Here is a 10,704-nt window from a genome sequence, read left to right as displayed (position 1 = left end):
GAAATGCAATCTGATGCCCCTTGTGAAGATTGCATATCAGCATTAATTTGGTATGAAAGTAGGAGACCAGGATAAGTCATGGGCTCAACGTAGATGTCACAACTCTTGTTCAATTGTACTATGAAAATGGCTGAAAAATAAAAAATGATCTATGGCTTTTGCTGTGCCTATTGTTAGACGGGAGCCTGCAAACCATACAGATAACTGCTACTTCTGCTTGACTCCACCTATAAAGACAGGATTGTCAATGAAGAAAAGAGAAACAGTTCAATACCCTAATCTTTCATCTGCTATTGAACCTATTCCACATTCAGATAGTTTACCAGTTCTTACTCCACCCCAAAATTTTGAGCTTGAAGTAAGAAATGAAGATAGGAAGAAGAAGAACCCAACAAGCCTTCCACATCCGATGATTCCCAATGATTTTCATGAAAAAGATGATAACTGCACAGACTGAGTCAAACGGAATTGAGTGATCTCATTTGAGACCTTGAATTGTCAAAGAAGAAGGCAGAACTTCTTGGGTCAAGTCTGAAGCAATGGAATCTTCTCCAGTGTGATGTCAGGGTCTCACAGTAAGGACGTCGTCATAGAGATCAGCTTTCTTCTTTTGAGAAGAAAAGCAATCTTGTTGTTTGCTGCGATGTTAATGGCTTGATGAAGTGTCTTAATTTGAATAATGATCCAACTGATTGGAGGATATTCATAGACTCCTCTAAGTTTAGTTTGAAAGCTGCATTACTTCACAATGGCAACTGTCTTCCTTCTACTCCTGTTGGTCATGTAGTTCACATAAAGGATATCCCATTAAAGTCCATCAGAGCTAGGAATGGAGCAGATGGTGACCAGAAGCATCAGTCACAAGGCAGGTGTCTTCCCCTGTGGGGTTGGGAAGTAAGTTTGCATGGAAGAGACTTATGCAAACATGGCAATCCTCCTAGAATCAATCAAATATGCTGAACACAAGTAGAACATCTGTGACACTCTAAAAGACATCATTGTCCTCTTAGGAATGCATCTGGGGTACACTAAATACAGCTGCTTTTTATGTATAAGAGACAGTAGGGATAGGAAATCGCATTATATTCAAGCAAACTGGACTGAAAGAAATCTTAACTTTATCAAGAAAAATATCATTGCCAAGCCTCTTGTGGACCCAAAAGTTGTTCTTCTTCCACCCCTTCATATAAAGCTGGGTTTGGTGAAAATTTTTGTGAAAAGTATGAACCAAGAAGGACAGGCCTTTAAGTACTTAAGTGACAAATTTCCTACATTAAGTGATGCAAATGTTAAGGAAGGAATTTTTGTTGGGCCACAAGTTCAACAACTTGTAAAGGATCCTGTGTTTGACCGAATTTTGGATGGGAAAGAAAAGGAAGCTTGGGAAGCCTTAAAGGGAGTTATTCATGAATTTTTAGGCAACAAAAGAGATGAAAACTACAGTCAGTTGGTGACAGTACTGCAAAAATTCCATCAACTCGGATGCAACATGTCCCCTAAAATTCATTTTTTCACTCACATCTGGACTTTTTCCCTCCTAGTTGTGGAGTTGTCAGTGACGAACACAGAGAAAGATTCCATCAGGATATGTCTGTAATGGAACAAATATATCAGGTCTATTAGAGTGAAGCAATGCTTGCAGATTACTGCTGGTTTTGTGCAGGGATGCTCCAGAACTCACAAGAGGAAATCCAAAAGACAATGATCTCATGAAACCACCACATGATTCTCTTCAGACCCAACCAACTGCCAGGTATTCTTTCATCAATTAAGAACTCTTAGAATCTAACTGTCATTATAAAAGTGTGAAATGTTCTTTCTATGTTGTTGGAATATGTAATTAAAATGTATCGTTTTCTCTTAATCTGTAAAAATAAAATAGTTCCATCTATTGTTATCACAGAAACTACAGCTAATAAAAATTTTTCTTTGAAATAGTCCTTTTCCTCAACCCAAAATTAGTAACATTTGACTCATGAAGTGAAGGAAACATTCAGAAAAAATTTTTTTATTGGGCAGTGAAATCAGAGAATAAGGTTTTTCAGTATTATGTAAATTTCTATTTTTAGATGTATGAACTAAACCCATTAGATGTATAATCTAATTATTTTCATAATATAATTGGATTAGATGTATTACTAACCCTTATTTGGCAAACAATATTGGTAAAACATCAATTTACAAATAAATAGATAAAACTAAATTGTTGTTACTACTTTTTAAATAAGATACATATTGCTACATTTTTGTGGCTCAATGAGGATATTGAGAGATTGACAATTGAAAACGTTTATATAATTACAATTTATTGGTTTAAGAACATAAACAAATAATAATGATGTAGAACAAGTAACATAGAGCAGGTTTAAGGACATAAAACAAATCAATAATAATAATAGTAAACAACAATAATAAAAATAGTAATCAGAATAATAATAATAACAGACTGATTACATACAAAACAGAATTTAAAGTAATCGTCAGGATTTATTCACAGATAGACAAATAATATTGGAAACCAGAATCAGTTCCACTGACAAAAAACATTAGCATAACCACCAGTCTTAACACTTTTAACCACTAGTCTTGTATTAACAACAATAGTACAATAGATAAGACAAGTATAACTTCTTTTACTGCAAATACCTTTGCTGTTCACAAATAAAACTACCCTAACAATTTATGAATGAAATTTAATACATTATCCCTTTCACTTACAGTCTAACAATAACTCATCGAACCATTTCTTGTTTTCATGTACTGGAATTACTTGTGATACCTTAATCGCATCAAACTTGCATAATAATTCCTCTATCATAGCACTTTTGCAGACACACATCATAACAACTCCTTAAACTGATTGTCAACTGGTCTTCCCCAGGGTCCTCCTTACCTGCCAGACTGGACCCAACTCGAAGTGTGAGAATGATCGTTCACTCTCACACATTCCCATGAAATTCCTACCCTGGTTCGATAACTCTTCTCACGGAACAACATCTGTTTAGGTGTATCAATGGTCACTATTATAAAAAACGATTGTTAAACAAACCTGTTTAATCTACTAAAACGGTTTCTTTTAGCCCCTTTCTGGATTCCTCCCATTATTATATTTTCTACTAATTTCTTCTTAATTGGTAGGAATCCATTATTCAGGTCCATTATATACCGATTTTGTTACAATATGATTGGTAAAAAAAAAGATATAGAGTAAAGAAAGAATGTGTTGCAATATAATTTTGTTATGAAGTAGATTTGTCACCCAAAATATAGTAAGGATGGTCTAAAAGAGATATATAGTCATCATTCACTTCTTCCAGTGGTATGGATATTTTTAACAGCTGAAAAATCATAGAAAGACAACAAATCTAGTGTAGTTATAGACTGCCCAACAATAGCTTAAACTGTCATCACTGCTATTAGCAAACTAGTCAAAGAGAATTGACAGATGACAGCTCAAATGATATAGATTCTACATATCTAAAATAAAATTTTTATACTTTGCCTGACAAATACCTTTAATAATCTTCTTTCTTAATAGCTGGTAACTATACCTCAGCTCACAATAAGCAATTCATTCCTTCCACTTGTCACAGTTGCTTTTTTACCTCACCATGTAATGAGCATTTTAACAAGGGGTTAAGCACTTTTAGGAAATCTGCTCTGAGGAAAAGACATAAAATAGCTTGGCTGTTATTCAGACAAAATTACATTTCCTGTATATAATGGAATAATGCTGAAGGCTGATTTATTGCACAGGTATATCATACAGAGTCAACACATTTTTGAACAGTATGTTTTTTCTGTACTTGATCTCTAATTTCCTGATATGTACAGTTCCTTTATGACCATTTCCATCACTGGATTTTACTTGAAATTGTTCTCTTTCAAGATGTTAGACATCAACCTTAACTTCAACAGGAGCTTGTAATGTTTCTCTTCAAGATAAATCCAATTATGATAATTTGAGATCATTTTAAAAATGGTTTATTTGGCCATATGTTCACAGCCTGCCAGAAAACTTGTACTTGTTTCTCAACTTCTGAATTTATTACAACTACTTTTACACACAGGCAGCATTTTTTTGGGTCTACCTGCATTTTAATTTTAAGTTTTCAAGGTATACACATAACTTCCTTCTGTGGCTGAACAGAAACTGTCAAATTAAAAAACAGAGGCTAATAATTTTAAAAATTAGTTTAAATTATTATTTTACTGATTTGAATTAATGAGATTAATTTTGTTATCAGTAATGTGACAATTACAGAACAATACAAATATGAGAATTCAGGGGGAAGAACTGTTAATACTAAATACTGTTACATTCAAAAACATTGAAAAAAAAAACAAATCTGTAAGAACAAAAAATATAACCTGTCTTTGACAAACCAGTTGGCATTATTCTCATGCAGCAATCTAGCAACTGATAAATGACCAAACCAGCATGCTATCATGAGAGCAGTACTACAAGATGAAATACTCTGCATATTGATGGAAGCCCCAGCAAATAAAAGCAATGACATAAGCTTAGTATCACCAAGTCTTGCACACTTCATCAATGCTGTCTTCCCATTAGAATCATAACAATCAATTGTTGATGGCCTAAAAAGAAATAGTTTAACATTGAAAATACTTCCATCTATTTCAAGGTGTGTAGGCAGTACTAAAACTGTATATTTAGTATCATTGTTCTAAAAGCACATTTAATCAATTCTATCTTTAATTTTATCTATTAGCTGTTAAAAATTATCTTGAATGATTTGAAAATACTTTTTCTTTTTTGTCTGTTGACAACATTGTTTAGTATTGGCTTACTTTGGTCAAATAATACGTAGTTTGATTTGTATGTGTGAATGCTACACTGTGAACATGTAGTATTCAAAGTGTTTTTACATGAAAGTAAAATCAGATTAGTTGGAAAACTAGGTAAAAAATAATACATATACCCACATATTAGAGAGTCTCAGCTCATAGTGGTCTTTGTGTTGTTTCTCTGTACTCCTTTCCTTATTTTTACCTAGACATAAAATCCTCAAAGGTTGGTAGGTTAGAAAATTTAAAGAGGGAAATGGGTACGATAAATGTAGATGTAGTAGGAATTAGCGAGCTTTGGTGGGTAGAGGAAAACAACTTTTGGTCAGGTTTTTAAAATAATTTACTCAGCTTCAAATAATGGGCAGGCAGGAGTAAGTTTCATAATGAACAAGAAGATAGGAAAAAGAGTAGAGTACTTCAAAATGCATAACAATAGAATCATTGTAATAAGGATAAAATCAATACCTAAATCAACGATTGTTAACATCTATATGCCTAGAAGCACCTATGATGATGATGAGGTAGAGTGTGTATACAAAGAAATTGAATGCAAATTAAACACATAAAAGGAGAAAAGGAGATGAAAATTTAATAATACTTGGAGATTGTAATACAAGCACTGAAAAAGGCAAGGAAGGAAATATGGTGGATGAATACGGGCTGGGCAAAAGTAATGAAAGAGGGGACCGACTTGTAGAGTTTTGCACAAAGTATAATTTAGTAATTGCCAACACCCAGTTTAAAAATCATAATAGAAAAAGCCAGGTGATACTGCAAGGTATCAGGTAGATTATATCATGGTTAAGCAAAGATTTAGAAATCAACTCATCGACTGCAAAACTTACCCTGGAGCAAACATTGATAGTGACCATAATTTAGTGTTAATGAAATGTAGATTGGGGTTTAAACACCTGAAGTAAAGGTGTTAGATGAATTGGTGGAATTTAGAGAAGTTTGAGGAAGAGGAAATAAAGAAGATTTTTTAGGATGACATCGCAAGAGGTCTGCGTAAAAAATATAAGATAGAAAATGTAGAAGAAGAATGGGAGAATGTTAAAAAGGTAATTCCTAAATCAGCAGGAGTGAACTTTTTTTGGCGGAACAAAGAGAACTGGTAGAAAATCTTGGATTTCAGACGATATATTGCAGCTGATGGATGAACGTAGAAAATACGAGGTGCAACAATAAAGTAATGAGACTGATTTTTCTTTGCAAGATGTGGCAACCCTGCAGCTTGCGTAGGCACACCATCTTTGACCTTGGTCTAAAAGCTACTTCTAGTCCAAGCGGCACATTGATGCATCTGCTCAGTCGTGAGTTGTGCTGTAATAAGTGAACACGTGTTTGTGTCTCTCGTCATAGAAATGAAACCGCAAAATATTGCGCAACGGTATGCCATTTCTTTTTGCGTTAAATCGGGTGAAAACGCAACGACAACTTATGGTAAGCTTCAGAAGGCTTTTGGAGAGGAAGTTATGTCAAGAGCTCAAGTTTTTCGGTAGCATAAAATTTTTAGTGAAGGCAGAACGAATGTTGAAGATGAAGACCGCAGTGGACGACCATCAACCTCACGGACAGATGTCAACTTGACCAGGGTGCGTGAAATCGTAGGATCTGATCGAAGATTATCCGTGAAAATGATTGCAGAAGAACTCAACATCAATCAAGAAACGGTTAGTCTAATATTAACTGAAGATCTTGGTATGAGAAAGATTAGTGCAAAAATGGTCCCCAAAAATCTCACAAAACAACAGCGAGAAATACGGAAAAATGTGGCAGCCGATCTGTTAGAGCAAACGGAAATCAATACAGATTTGTTGAGCCGTGTTATCACTAGTGATGAAGGTTGGTTTTTCAGTACGATCCAGAGACAAAACGCCAAAGTTCGCAATGGTGTTCAAAGGTGCTCAAAGGCACCCAGACCAAAAAAAGCTCGCGTATGAAAGTCAAAAGTGAAATGCATGCTTGTGTGCTTCTTCAATTCCAAGGGAATTGTTCATAAAGAGTGGGTGCCTCCTGCACAAACAGTTAACCAATATTTGTACAAAGAAATTTTAGAAAGACTTCGTAAACGAGTTCTTCATGTTCGTGCCAACATGCTGAAAATTGGATTCTGCATTACGATAATGCGTCATCCCATACTGCTCTGTCAGAACAGCAATTTTTAACCTCAAAACAAATTTCAGTACTACCACAGCCACCTTATTCACCAGATATCACTCCGTGCGACTTTTTTCTATTTCCAAGAGTCAAAATGGCGGTCAAGGGACACCATCTTCAAACAACACAAGATGTCCAAAAAGCTGTGACGAGGGTCTTGGAGGATGTTACAGAAGATGAGTTCCAGAACTCAGAAATGTTACCATCGATGGCAGAAGTGCTGGAATAAGTGTGTGCAATCAGAGGGGAACTACTTTGAAGGAGACAGCACTAAACATGACTAAAACGGTAAGCAACATTTTTTTCACTTCAGTTTCATTACTTTATTGTCGCACCTCGTATAAGAATGCTAGTGATGAAGAAAGTAAAAGGAACTATCGAAAATTAAGAAATACTATAAACAGGAAGTGCAAACTAGCAAAAGAAGAGTGGATTAAAGAAAAGTCTTCAGAAGTGAAAAGAGAAATGAGCATTGGTAAAATAGACGAAGTATACAGGAAAGTTAAGGAAAATTTTGGGGTACATAAATTAAAATCTAATAATGTGTTAAACAAAGATGGTACACCGATATATAATACAAAAGGCAAAGTCGATAGGTGGGTGGAATATATTGAAGAGTTATACAGAGGAAATGAATTAGAAAATGGTGTTATAGAGGAAGAAGAGGAAGTCGAAGATAATGAAATGGGAGAAACAATACTGAGATCTGAATTTAAGATTTGAATGGCAGAAAGGCTCCTGGAATAAATGGAATACCTGTAGAATTACTGCACAGTGCAAATGAGGAAGCGATAGATTATACAAAACTGGTGTGTAATATTTATGAAAAAGGGGAAGTTCCAACTTCAAAAAGTGTTATAGTAATGATACCAAAGAAAGCAGAAGTAGATAAATGTGAAGAATACAGAACAATCAACTTAACTATCCATGCAGCAAAAATTTTAACTAGAATTCTGTACAGAAGAATTGAGAAGAGAGTAGAGGAAGTGTTAGAAGACAAGTTTGGTTTCAGGAAGAGTATAGGGACAAGGGAAGCAATTTTAGTGCTCAGATTAATAGTAGAAAGAAAATTAAAGAAAAACAAATCAACATAGTTAGCATTTATAGACTTAGAAAAGGCATTCAATAACGTAGACTGGAATAAAATATTCAGCATTTTACAAAAATTGGGGTTCAATTACAGAGATAGAAGAACAATTGCTAACATTTACAGGAACCAAACAGCAACAGTAATAATTGAAGAACATAAAAAAGAAGCCGTAATAAGAAAGGGAGTCTGGCAAGGATGTTCCCTATCCTCGTTACTTTTTAATCTTTACATAGAACTAGCAGTTAATGATGTTAAAGAACAATTTAGATCCGGAGTAACAGTACAAGGTGAAAAGATAAAGATGCTACAATTTGCTGATGATATAGTAATTCTAGTTGAAAGTAAAAAGGATTTAGAAGAAACAATGAATGGCAAGGATGAAGTCCTACGCAAGAACTACCGCATGAAAATAAACAAGAGCAAAACAAAAGTAATGAAATGTAGTAGAAATAACAAACATGGACCACTGAATATGAAAATAGGAGGAGAAAAGATTATGGAGGTAGAAGAATTTTCTTATTTGGGAAGTAGAATTACTAAAGTTGGACGAAGCGATATAAAATCCGAATAGCACAGGCAAAACGAGCCTTCAGTCAGAAATATAATTTGTTTAAATTATAATTTGTTAAATTGTTATAATCGTTTAAATTTAATTTAAATATCAGGAAAAGATTTTTGAAAGTATATGTTTGGAGTGTAGCTTTATATGGAAGTGAAACTTGGATGATCAGAGTACCTGAGTAGAAAAGATTAGAAGCTTTTGAAATGTGGTGCTACATGAGAATGTTAAAAATCAGATGGGTAGATAAAGTGACAAATGAAGAGGTGTTGCAGCAAATAGATGAAGAAGAAGCGCTTGGAAAAATATAGTTAAAAGCAGAGACAGACTTATAGGCCACATATTAAGGCATCCTGGAATAGTCACTTTAATACTGGAGGGACAGGTAGAAGGAAAAAATTGTGCAGGCAGGCAACGTTTGGAGTATGTAAAAAAAATTGTTAGGATGTAGGTTGTAGGGTATACCAAAATGAAACGACTAGCACTAGATAGAGAATCTTGGAGAGCTGCATCAAACCAGTCAAATGACTGAAGACAAACAAAAATCCTCACCTTTGGTTTTTGCAAGTGTTTTTCCCCATAAAATTAGTATTTTTTATGGGCCTATCCAAAAAAAAATTAGAAAATAATAAAATAAACTTCAAAAACACTGCATTAAAAACTAATACATTTGAATTCTGACTTTTTGAAGTTTACAATAAATGAAGAAGTTTATAAATTGTTAGTTTGTTTATAATCTGGTACTGATTTCTAAAAGTTGAAATTAAAGAATGAGACTGCAGTTAAATGGGCTGTATTGTACTCATAATTAAAAAAATAATTGTGAATTGTTAATAAGGGTTTATTGTGTTAATAAAATAACTCAATAATAAAGTAATGTAGCACTTATCCTTATTGATATGACATATATAGTAGCTATAGAAAAGAAATGTTGGTAGTGGATTTGGGAAAAAGACAGGATACTAACATCCCTGCAGGAGTAATAAAAAGAGTAAAACAAATACATAAAATATAAATATTTACACTATTATTATTATTATTATAAATATTATTACTTGTTTTAATAGCAAAAAAATACTAGTAGTAGTAATAGTTTTAGCAGCAGCAGACTATTAATTGTATATTAAAACACAAATTAATAAATTGTATTTATCACTCTCATTGCCAAAGAACTTGCAAGCTTTGTAATTATTGTTCACCACCTTACCCAGCCAGAAAGAGAAGAATTTAAACAACTCATTTTTTTTATTTTTTGGTAACATTTTTTAATGTAGTTTATATTTCTGTTAAGTAAAACGTTTATTTCATAACATAACTATTATTATCAGTATTAATAGATGAACCATTGAATTCAGTACATGAATAGAGCTTTCAAATTGAAGCATTTCAGTTCTTAGAACATAAAGACTTGATCTATTTATTATAGTTTACATATTTGTTATGCCAATAAAATTTTGCCAAAACAGATTTACATTTCATAAAAGTAATAAATTACTTAAAAAATTTTTCTACATGTTAATAAATAATTTTTCTTGGATAATTCAAGGATAAAATCATAATCAAAACAGTGACACAAAATACAAAACTTCTTTAAAAAAAGGCATAATAAAAATGGTTAAAGTACATATATTAATATATGAAAATAATAAATGTATAAAACAATAATATGTACACTGCTACAAAAATAAAATAAGAAAATCAAAAAAACAATTTAGGAGGTAATAATGATGAAAATTATTTCATATACATTATTTCTGTTCTTTAAATAAAGGGAGAGAGAGAGAGGGAGAGAGAGAGAGAGAGGGAGAGAGAGAGAGAGAGAGAGAGAGAGAGAGAGAGGGAGGGAGTTCTTTTTTCATTAGTAATATTAAAAATGATCAAGTGAATAAAACTATAAAAAAAACTTTTCATTTTATTTTAAATAAATTGCTGTAAAAATCACATCAGTAATTTAAAAATGGCCACTGAAATATAAGGATTCTTTCTCATATATCAAAGAATTTACAATTTGCAGCACAATTGTGCTGCAAATATATACTCAGTACAATATTCACAGTAAAGATTCTGTGAATTATGAAAAGTA

This window comes from Lycorma delicatula, chromosome 3 (assembly GCF_047948215.1).
Source record: "Lycorma delicatula isolate Av1 chromosome 3, ASM4794821v1, whole genome shotgun sequence".
In the NCBI taxonomy this organism is placed as follows: domain Eukaryota; kingdom Metazoa; phylum Arthropoda; class Insecta; order Hemiptera; family Fulgoridae; genus Lycorma; species Lycorma delicatula.
The sequence above is the reverse complement of the archived record's forward strand: the minus strand, read 5'-3'. Positions refer to the sequence as shown.